This window comes from Papaver somniferum, chromosome 1, assembly GCF_003573695.1.
Source record: "Papaver somniferum cultivar HN1 chromosome 1, ASM357369v1, whole genome shotgun sequence".
NCBI lineage: Eukaryota > Viridiplantae > Streptophyta > Magnoliopsida > Ranunculales > Papaveraceae > Papaver > Papaver somniferum.
In genome coordinates this window covers 218,107,317-218,119,702 of record NC_039358.1, presented here as the reverse complement: position 1 = coordinate 218,119,702, position 12,386 = coordinate 218,107,317, and the positions used below count along the sequence as shown (strand labels likewise).

At 35.2% G+C, this 12,386-nt stretch overlaps 1 pseudogene; it reads right to left on the bottom strand.

The window, feature by feature from the left end:
• Nucleotides 1-1,467: 1,467 nt before the first annotated feature.
• On the bottom strand, nucleotides 1,468-3,375 carry LOC113316124 (annotated as a pseudogene).
• Between the last annotated feature and the right edge of the window lie 9,011 nt (nucleotides 3,376-12,386).

Below are 12,386 nucleotides of genomic sequence, written 5' to 3'. Positions count from 1 at the left end.
TATTTTGTGCACCTGGATGAGAGCATCAATATTGATATGCAAAACGTGTAGGTCAGTTTACGAATCGACTTTAGGAATAGAGGAATTTTTTTTATGAGAGATAAGAATTAGGAGCACAACGTTGATTAGGTAATTAAGTAACAACGTAACTAAAAGGGTCACAATATATGCAGGTACTGATGTTTTGATTTAATGTCAATTTATTGTATAATATTTTGAGTTTCTTTCTTAATTTTTTACTTTACAAAGTATTAGGATGAAGGGGCTATGTTGTCCATTATTTTTATATTCAGTGGTAGCATCACAAATATTTAAGTGCAATGTGAATACCTATAGACAGAGTAAGGAAGTTACTTCCACGTAAAACTTTCCATCTTTTTTATCATATAATTTTGAATTTCATTTTCCAAAACCAATATTCTTCCCACATGAGCAATTATATACATTAAACAATTTGTGGCAAAGATATGTTACTTGGGTTGGGGTCCCGCATTATTGATCAGTTGTTGATCCATAACCTTTGTTTATTGTATTAGATTTTAGACTTTTGAATCGCATATGCTTGTAATATGAATCTGATACTAATCAATTATTAATTAATCACGATATTTTATCTATGAACTTTTTTGTAATATAGAATTTTAGACTCCATCGTTGCATAATGATAAAATGTTAAAATTTTGAATTCCATTCACTTACATTGGAATTTCTGTTTCAATTGACTATCTCATGGAACCATGTTTAGACGTTCTAATTACAACATTTTATTTAAATATCAAGTCGTTAGGGGCCTAATGGTGAATTTCAACGCCAAATATTATAATTAGTTCCTTTCAGCTATATGGTGTTAATTTTTTGTGGCCAAATATGGAAGTACATAGGTGACTTAAGTTATATTTTCGACATAACATAAATGACTTAGAGTTGGTTCAGTTAAGCACTATTGGTCCAGGCGTAAGAGTACCCTATTTTTCAGGCTTCGCTCCAAAGTTTAGGAAGATTTGACTGAAAATTCATTTTATATTCTCGATCTAAGATAATTATCCAGAGATTTATATAACAACTGTGCCATTATGGCACGGTTTAAACTCTAGTCCCTATATGGGATAGAACGGTACCAGTCATTTTGATCCATTGTGATAGTACCGTGGGTATTGCAAGAGTTCATAGTTATAATGGTTAGAGCCAACAGATTCGTCGAAAGCAGAATATAGTTAAAGAATTTCTTACAACTGGTGATGTAAAAGTGGATCATGTAAAGTCTAAACCAAATTTGGCTTATCATTTGATGAATGTATTAGCAATAGCAAAAGTATGTAATACATGTAAAGGCATGTGACTTATGCCCATTAGTAATTGAGTTATTTGTGATGGATAATCTACCTATATATTTGGAAAAACAAGTCAAATGGAAAAACAAGTCAGAAGTGATATAGACAGAGTCATCTAAATATGTTGAACTTGATAGAGATTCAGATTTTCGCTGTTACCTAAGCAATTACAATACTAGAGATTTTTTAACTCATCTGCAGAGAGAGCGTTCACTAACAAACAGCTAACAGAATCACTTGGTGCAAATTTTCTTTCACTCATCTTGTGGAAAAATTCCAATGCCTTGCCAGTTTCCTTTTCTATAAGAAAACCCTTGATAATGGTATCAAATGCTCTAGCATCTTGTAAAAAACCCTTATCTTCCATTTCGATGATTAATTTGTTAGCCTCAAGTAGCAATTTGCTATGAAAGAGGCCATTAATCATTATGGTATATGTTACTACATCAGGCACTAATCCCTTTTTCGGAATCTCAATAAACATTTTACTTGCATCTTCTAACTTGCCAGCCTTGAACAAACCATGAATAAGAATATTGTACATATGAACATTAGCTAAGATACCAGTATCCTCCATGGATTCAAATAGTTCTATTGCTCTCTCAATGTATCCATTCTTGCAGTACCCGTCCAACATTGTACCGTATGTAACAATATTTGGAGATACACCGAAAGTTTGCATCTCATTAAACAAACTCTTTGCAGTCTTCATTCTTCCATCTCGGTATAGTCCTGCTAATAATATACTGTAAGTAACTGTTGTGGGTTTCAATCCGTTTCGTTTCATTTTCTTGAATAACTGCATTGCTTCATCCAACTTACGATACTTGCAATACCCATCAATTAATATATTGCAACTGACAACATTCGGGTGAAGGCCCCTATCCTCCATGGAGTCAAACAGATTTACCGCATCTTTCAGCCGACCTGTCAAACATAGACCGTCGATCATTGAGCTATAAGTAATCTGGTCAGCTTTTATGTTTAACTTGCCCATCAGCTTAAATAACCTCCAAGCATCTTCCGTCATCCCATCTTTACAATGTGCATCTATTAATATATTGAAGGTTACTGTATCGGGCGAAACCCCTCGATCCATCATTTCATCAAAATATCTTCTTGCTTCTTTCCATTGACCATGTCGGCAAAGACCATCAATCATACAACTATATGTAGTTACATCGGCAGAGATTCCTCTACTAACCATCTCGTCAAAGACTCTTTTTGCTTCATTCAACCGGCCTGAATTGCAAAGTCCATTGATCAAAGAACTGTAAACGACTACATTGGGTACAACATTTGAATCTCTAAGCATTTCGGAGAAGAGAACCACAGCTTGATCAACTAAACCTCCATTTCAAAGAGCATCTATGATGACCAAATAAGAAACAACAGTTGGGATGCAGTTCCATTTCACCATGTTGTTTTTTAGCTGAAGAGCAAGACCCACTTTACCAATTCTACAAAGCCCATGTATAAGAGTATTACACGTAATGGCAGTAGGTTGAATACCTGTGTGAGTCATTTTAGCGAACAGTTGAAAGGCTTGTTCAATTTCATCCTTGATACACAACCCTTTGATCAGTGTGTTAAAAGTGATAACAGTAGGATGATAACCTCTCTTTAATATCTCTCCAAGCAAACAAAACCCTTGATTCACTTGGCCTAATTGACAGCAACAATTAATCAAAATGTTAAACGTATACAAATCAGGTTTTACGCCAACCAAATTCATCTTCTCATACAACAAAATGACATCTGTGTAACATCTAATCTTCGATAATGAACCCAATACATGACAAAACGTAACATTAGATGGTAATGGTCTCTCCAAAATCAACTGATCAAAGTATCTCAATCCATCCTCAAGCTTCTGAATCCTTCCTGACTTACACTCATCCCTCACAATTTGCTCAAGATGAGATATCCTATTACCATAACCACCTGCTGAAGTACCATAATAATAACTGGAAAGTAGTCTTGTTCTTGAATGCCGCAGCAACATTTTCTTATGCCCCAAATTCATCCTTCGTTTTCTTCTCCTTCTCCTTCGTCTTCTATCAAAATGTACTATCTACCTCTTCTTCAAGAGTGAGATGAAGATCATAGCTGTCCATGTTTCAAGCAAGCAGGTCACGAGTTCGACTCTGTGTCCCAGCACTATGTGCTTATAAGTGGATTTATGGAAGTGTACTTTCGAACTCTAGAAACATAGCTTGAAAGTGAGCGTGCATTGTGGGCAAGTCAGAAGGTTGAGCTTGACAGCCAACGTGCATTAACCCTTAGCCAAAAGGTTGAACTCGAGAGCCTGCTTGCACTGACCTTGAGCCAGATGGCTGAACTTAAGAGTCAGAGAGCATTGAACCAGAGTCAGCAAATAGAGCTTGAGGGTCAACGTTTGTTAACTAAGTACAACAGGCTGAACTCGAGATCACACATAGAGTTGTTTAGGGCCAAAATCCTCTATTTCAGGATCAACAACAACTTCTTAAAGATCAACAAGAACGCTTGAAACATCTTGAGAACTTTTTTCCTTAAGTTTCCAGAATAGCTCAGTTTTAGATGCAGCTTGCTTCCGCACAAAAATTAATTTGACCATATCTTTTACATTTTTAGTTAATTCTCCTAGAAGTCGTTTTAATTTTTGACTTTTAAAAGTCGTTTTGAAATTTGACAGCCAAACTGACTTCTGACTTTTCGATTTCTAAAAATCGAAAATCTACTTCTGATGAGCTAATAAATAGGCTAAACATTATGCAAAGGTTCAAATCAAAGGCTGTCCAAACATGTTACTTTTCGAATTAGAAAGTCTAACACTAAGCAAAGATTCAAATCAAACGACATTTTTGTTTATGCACACATATATAATAGTTGCTCAATGCTTTAGAAATATATAAGTAGGTGATATTGTCGGAGTATATTTATCAAAAGGACTTATCTTTATATTCTTATAAACATTTAATTGCTAGCCTAGTGCACTATACGAAATCAGGGAATTTGTAATGCCCGATTTTGTAACGGATTTTTATTAAGTAATGTTGTATCGACGTTGGTAACGTCGGATAATCGTTGCAATAATTGATATTTGTTACAGAGTTTCGGGAGGGTTGTGGGTAATTACCTTCCTATCCTCAACTTAAACTGCTAAGTTACATTGTTATCCTCTATTACTACTATTAGCGCCTCTATTACTACTATCAGCTCCCAATTTCATCTCACACTCAAGGGCTACCCAGCCTCCCAACGATTCTGGCTTTTTTATCCAAATTTTTTTTCCCATTATAACTCTTCATTTTAATTACCGAAAATCAGAAAACAAAACTAAAATCAATGAAATTAGTTTTTCGTTTTTTTTTTTTAATTGTGCGAAAATTAAAAGAGAATAAATATGTCGAGGACAACTGAGATCCTGAGACATTTCTCCACACATTTCCCTTTTCCTCTCTGTCCATTTTACTCCATCGATTTGAGCTTCAGAAACATCGAGATGCAGCTGAAAAGAACTTCATTAACAACACGAATCAGTCAATTTTTCTGTGAATCATCGATGTAAACCTAAATTTAAGTTGCATCGATCTCTCATAGAAGTTTTGACACTGATTCACAATCTTGGAAATGCAAATCTGGGTTATCATCATCTAATGTATTTCATTTATTCGTTTTTTCTGAAAATAATTTTACAAATTGGAGGTTAGAAACTATTGGTTTTGAATTTGAATGATGCAATTTCTGATGGTGTTTATGAACATCTATATCTTTTAGATTTATATATGATTGTAGATTTTAGGTTTATGGTTTTTGTGTTTGTCGAGTGATTAAGAATATTGGTATATGCAATTGTGGATGTTGCAGTACATTTTATTATGTTTTAAAAATATTGCAGTGTACTTTGTAGGTTTAGTTGATAATTAGACTGAGTCAGACATAGTATTTTACTTGTTTGTAGGATGTCACAATTTTTTTATAGGATATCTCCATTTGTTTGTAAATGGGTGAATCAATCAATTGTGTATTGAAGCAGTAGCTCTAATGAGAATCCCAACCAGTTTCAACAATTTAGATGAAAACCAAAGATAAGCTATTGTTCATAATTTGTTCCCTTTGCCTAGTCAGATTCTAGTTCTTTATGAATTCATTGCCAAAGTAGTTTCTTGGATCAGTGGTGAGAATACATTGTAGATTAGAATTAGATGTGTATATGCCTCCACCAGTACCAAGTAGTTTTGTGGGTCAGTGGAATCATGTAGGTTTCACATGACTCAATCTTGAGTCAAGTTAACAGATGATCTACAACTTGTTATACCTTTTGTTGATAAACTTAGACTCAGCTATAGTGTTTGGGACCTTTGGGTGTAAGATATTGTTACCATTAGTGAATCAAGATTGTATATGTTTTGAGAAGCAGTTTCTGTACTGAAAAACTGGGGGTACAACAACCACACCCAATATTTCGCTTAGCAATCTGTATGGACAAACTCCAATATACTTTTGAGAGAATCAACTAGATAGTCAGACTCAATCTAGATAAAAAGTATATCAAAGAGTTTATATCTCAATCTCTCAATTTGATATATACTCAAGCAAATAGAAATCTGCGAGTCTTTATCAAATACTAGAGAGATAACTTGGATGGTACCAAAGACCAATATCCAAGTGTCAATCAATTTAAATCAACAACCAAAAGGTCGGATATTCTAATTGATTGAACAACGCACAACCTGTGAAATTTCAATTATATAACAAATTATAATGCGGAAAAGAAATAACACAGACACCATAATTTTGTTAACGAGGAAACCGCAAATGCAGAAAAACCCCGGGACCTAGTCCAGATTGAACACACACTGTATTAAGCCTCTACAGACACTAGCCTACTCCAAATTAACTTTGGTCTGGACTGTAGTTGAACCCCAATCAATCTCACACTGATCTAAGGTACAGTTATGCTCCTACGTCTCTGATCCCAGCAGGATGCTACGTACTTGATTCCCTTAGCTGATCTCACCCACAACTAAGAGTTGCTATGACCCAAAGTCGAAGACTTTAATAAACAAATCTGTATCACACAGAAAAGTCTACGGTAATAGATAAATCCGTCTCCCACGAATATACCAACGAGTTTTGTTCCGTCTTTTGATAAATCAAGGTGAACAGGAACCAATTGATAAACTAGACTTATATTATCGAAGAACAACCTAGTATTATCAATCACCTCACAATAATCCTAATCGACGCAACGAAAAAAGGTATTGTGGAATCACAAACGATGAGACGAAGTATTTGTGATTACTTTTCTATCTTGCCTATCGGAGATATAAATCTCGAGCCAATTATTACAATTGTACTCGTAACGATAGAAGATGCAAGATCAGATCACACAACTACAAGAACAGTAGTATCGGTCTGGCTTCACAATCCCAATGAAGTCTTTAAGTCGTTAACCTGGTTTTAGTAGAAGAAACCAAAGGTTAAAGGAGAATCGACTCTAGATATGCAACTAGTATCGCACGTAAGGTGTGGGGATTAGGTTTCCCAGTTGCTAGAGTTCTCCTTTATATAGTCTTTCAAATTAGGGTTTGCAATCAATCTTAGCTTGGTAACAAAGCGTTCAATATTCACCGTTAGATGAAAACCTGATTAGATTCAAGCTAATATTTCTCAACCGTTGGATCGAAAACTTAGCTTGTTACACACAAACGAAATGTACAATTTTGGGTTTAGGTAACCGTTCCCAAACATTAACATTTGTTGGTTCAACAATAGTTAACCAAATGGTTACCGTATGATCACTTTCATATCCACCATATTCTTCTTCACCATAACTAGTTCAAATGACTCAAATGAACTAGTTAGAGAGTTTTTCAATTGCTTAGATCTTATGTAACTTCACAAGACACAATCGAAGCAAAAACGGTTTGATTAACTCGAATCGGTTCATGAACTTTATAGCCACGGTTTGCAAAAGCATTCCTTAGTTTATATAAACATGAGTTCAAGAACAACCGATTTTAGATATAACCTGCTCAAGTTCGCGGACTGGGTTTGTGGACTTAATCTCACGGAAGGAGTTCACAAACTCCAGCAGAAATTCTCGGGTCGAGAACTTCCGCCAGTTGGCGGACTTGGCTCGCGCCACATTCTATTTATCTTGATCAACAAAGTTCGCAAACTTTGGTTCAAGGAATAAGGACTTATACATACATGTGTTTCCACAATAATGCTTATATCCTACCAATTGTTATGTAATCTAAACTCTCATTTCAATCATTGAAACATTCTCAGAGGACGTTATATAGCCGTTATTCACAGACCATTTTTCGTCAGAGAAATTTCCAAAGTGATTGAAACATAACATGACATTCGTCACTAGGTAAAGATGAATTTGGAAAAAGTGAAAGCTTACCAACCCATATTTCGAGAAATGGATAGGCGAGTTACACTCGGCTCGAAATATCAAATGTGTATAATGAAAGTTTATATATGAAAACGACTTTTGTTTCAAGAGTATGAGATAGAGTAGATAGACTTTTGAGTGACAGATAAGTTCAAGTCTCCACATACCTTTTAGTCGATGAAGATCCACCAGTTCCTTGAGTAGTCCTTCGTCTTATATGATGATTTCCATGGAGTCTTGAGCTCAGTTACACTTTTTATCCTAGTCCGAGACCTTTAGCTATATAGTCTAGAAATCAAGACTTATAGTTTTGATCACTAACATTGACAAACATGCTTGAGATAGCAACGCATGCGAGTTCGACCGAGCAATGCTCTAACATGTACTTTAGATGAAAACCAGAGAGAATTAGGATTCGTAATATGTTCCCTTACCTTGTACTAGGATTCTAGTTCTTGATAGAATTCAGATAATGCTTTAGTAAATTCATAGATCATATAATACATTTCAACATACCACAGTTTAACATACCATTGTTTCTTTCATTAGAAATCACAAAGACATCTCCAGCATACCAATTGTAACCCACAAAATTCAAATCAACACAAAAAGAAACCGAAATTGCAATTTCATTAACCAGATTTACAAACACCATCACTATTACTGATCAGACCCATAATTACTAAGTAGTTCCATTACAATCAAAACCATTCACAAGATCAACATCAAAACATGACCCAAAAACCTAGTCTGTAATTCCCTCAAACATCTGAGAGATTAACTATTCATACCAGGAAAAACTAGACTGTTCGAATCCCCTGCAAAAACCTTACACACATACTACTAAAACTGTTAGCAGTTACCATCTGCATAACAGTATCAAAACAAGCCCATCTGTTCAAAAAAAAAAAAACAACCGAGATAGCAAAATAACTACAAGAAAACCAATACCTATTCTGTCAGCAGCTTCAGCAATATGAGCAAAATGATCAGCAAACACCTACAATATTTCTTTGAATTTTCACGAAGAAGCACTTAGTCCGATTTCACAAAATCGAAGTTTTCCCATCGAAATCTTGTTGATGTTCCATGGATGATTATTCAGAATCATCACCATTGTTCTCATTGCTATGCTGACTGCATGAATTTTCAGTTGCACTATCATCACCGTCGTCGTCGATGCCCATCTCATCATCGATGTACGCATTGCTATATTGACTGCCTATTTCAGTTGCACTTCCATAACCTCCATGACCTGCATCTTCACTTCCTTCATCATCTTCATTCTCTTTCTCCAAATCTCCAACATCAACTGGTTCACCATTCTCATCAAGACCATCAATTGTTTCTCCATCAGAATCAACATTCAGTCTCTCATTCATGGTTCTTGCAAAAAGCCGAGGGATTGCTTTTTCTGCTAAGTATCTTTCATACCATGTATCCTCATACTTCTTTTCTCTCTTCCTCCTTTGTTCTTATGTCTCATAATTTATCTCATGATCATCACTTCTCTCAAAATCATTCTCTTTCTCTTCAGAATCACTTTCGGTTGCACTGCGGGTCTTTCTCCAAACAAATCGTCTCCCCTCATCTCTCTCCTCTCTTTCTCTAGATTTCCTCACATCTCTTACAATTCTCTTCCTATTCCATAGTTCATATTGTGGAGCATTTCCTGACGAACTCTTTCATACTCAATCTGAAGATTTCTCTTGTCAATCTATTGCTGCAGAAAAACCCTCAAATTCTCCAACTCTCTAGTACACAGAGTCTTGGAAACTTTCTTGGAAAAGTTAAAAGATGGAGAAAGCTGATTATCTCTATTAGCATTGGTTCCTCCTTGATCACCCATTATCTCTAATCTATATTTTTCTTAATTTCCTTGCCTGATCTTTTAGAATGATTTTTGTATATTTTGGAAATTCTCTGTTTTATTTCCTTTTGTAGAGAAGATGCCATTAATAGTCATTTAAGGCATTCGGTGGAACGTCTCGTCCCTTAGCTATTCACGCCTATTCAAAGGCATGCGCAACAAGTCCTAAACCCATCATAACTCCTCCTTAACTCCTGCATTCCAACATTGCTAATGGGAGTGTACCAAATTAGTGGGGGGTAGGTTCCAAAATCATATAAGAGAAAACTGGTTTTGCTTTAGGGCTGGTATGCCCCCCCCACTAATTTGGTACACCCCCATTAGCCTAATTGTAGACTCTTCCGATTCTCAATATCTAATAACTTCCATTAAGGGGTTGATAGACAGTTCAACCAAGCACTAATTATCATATTTGATTTTTGGTAGATACTGAAGAGCCAACACCTGTTGAGAGGCATTATGTGGCGCTGGTATATTGCATCTATAATGGCAGTGTTCACACTTGAAATGGCTTAACACTCATGAAATTTGTTTGGTGTACAAAAAACGGTCAAACATAATAGGTCAACAAATGTCAAACAAATTATGTCAAACCTGACAAGTCAAGCAAAATAAAATCAGCACACTTGTGTATATTTATTTAATTTTATTTAATTAAAAAATGGGTCATATCTTCACTTGAACTGCAACATGGTTTTGTTCAGGCATCATGCCATATCTTAATACCCTGGTCCCTGAGTCATGACTAACAACTAATTAATCAACTAATGTCAAACAAATTAGGTCAAACAAAATAGGTCAAGCAAAATAAAATCATCACTGTTCCACATAATGCCTGAATTTTAAAGAAAAATAAAAAGGTCCAGGGGGTTTCAAACCTCCGACCTGAAACTTACTTAAACTAAAGCGAACCACTGTGCCACACTACTGTTTTTGACATTAGCTGGACTTGTATTAAATTTATACAATTACTATCTTCCTAAATATTAAATGAAGTTGTGTATGGATGGGACATATCTTGAACTGTAGCACAGTTTGGCTCAGGCATCATGTCATATCTCAATACCTTGGTCCCTAAGACCTGACCAACAACTAATTAATCAACTAATGTCAAACAAATCAGGTCAAACAAAATAGGTCAATCAAAATAAAATCAGCACACTTGTGTATATATGGCCCATATCTTGAACTGCAACATGGTTGGCTCAGACATCATGTCATATCTCAATACCCTGTTCCCTGACCAACAACTCAAATGAGCCACAAAAATCTACTAACACTATGTACGGAACAGCGCCTGAGACATAACTCATTATCAATTCATCCAATTTCATTGATTTGAGCTGCAGAAAACTTCAGCAACAACAATGACTGAATCAATCAATTCTTCTATGAAACTTCGATGTAACCCTAAATTTAAGTCTAATCGATCTTTCATAGAAGTATTGACACTGATTCATAATCTTGGAATAGCAAATCTGGGTTATGTTCATCCAAGGTGTTTTTCATTCATTCATTTAGGGGTTTCTTGGAGATTCAGCTGCAGAAAACTTCATCAATAACAATGAATCAATCGATTCTTCTATGAAACATCGATTCAAGCCTAGATTTTAGTTTACTCGATATATCATAGAAGTATTGATAGTGATTCATAATTTGGAAATGCAAATCTTGGTCATCTTCCCATTCATTCATTTGGGGGTTTAATGATTTTACAAATTGGAGGATACACACTCTTGATTTTGAATGGTACAATTTCTGATGGTGATTATGAAGTATGAACATCTCTATGTTTCAGATTTTAGGTTTATTTTTATGTTGTTGTGAATTGTATCTTGTTTTGAGAATCTTTTGGTGTTATGAACATCTCAATTGTATGCTTTATGCCTCCACCAAGTGGTTTTATATGTTAGTTGACAGATGATCTTAGACTCAGACATAGTATTTGGTTGTGGGATGTCAGTATTGGTGAATAAAGCTTGTATTATGTTTTGAGAATCAGCATCTCAGGAATCTTTGTGATTTGTATTCATTGTCATATTGTATAATTAGGTGTGTGGGTTGTATATGGTAAGTAGGGTTTGTGTCAATTATGTGCAAGTCGAATATGACGCAACCAACACAAGATAATTTTTGTTAGTCATGTATTGACTGAAGATATAAAGATATAAAGATCAAACATATATAGATGTTCGTAATTTGTCCCTTCGCCAGATTGTAGGTTAAGACTAGGTGTATATATGCCTCTCCATCAAGTGAATTAGACTGGATAGAGAATCAAAGATGCAATTTCAAACATGTTGTAATTTCAAAGATGCATGCAAATTATTAAGAAACACTAAAGTGAATTGTTTTCAGTATGCATTTGTTCTCATTACATTTTAGTCTTGTACATGTTGTAGTTCTTTGCATTGTAGTTTTAGTTTCTAGATTACAACCTGCATCTCCAACATTATCGACACACAATCATCGGACAATATAAATAAACTGACTTCATCATATTGCATTTCATAAATTTACAACCTTTCTGTTCATTCAGTGTTGAGAAACATTTAACAGCAACACTATCATGTTCATATCCAGTTATACACAAAAAATCTAAGTACCAAAAACAAGAAGATAAAAGCAAAATAAACACAACTTTCCCATGTATCATCTCCTGCATTTTCAGTCTTCGTTGCCACAACCAAAAAAGAAAACATGATTCAGTGACTTACCATTTTCCCTTCGATAAGGCTTACTCTTTATACCCGATCACTCGGAATCGGAATCATCAGATTACGATTTCTCA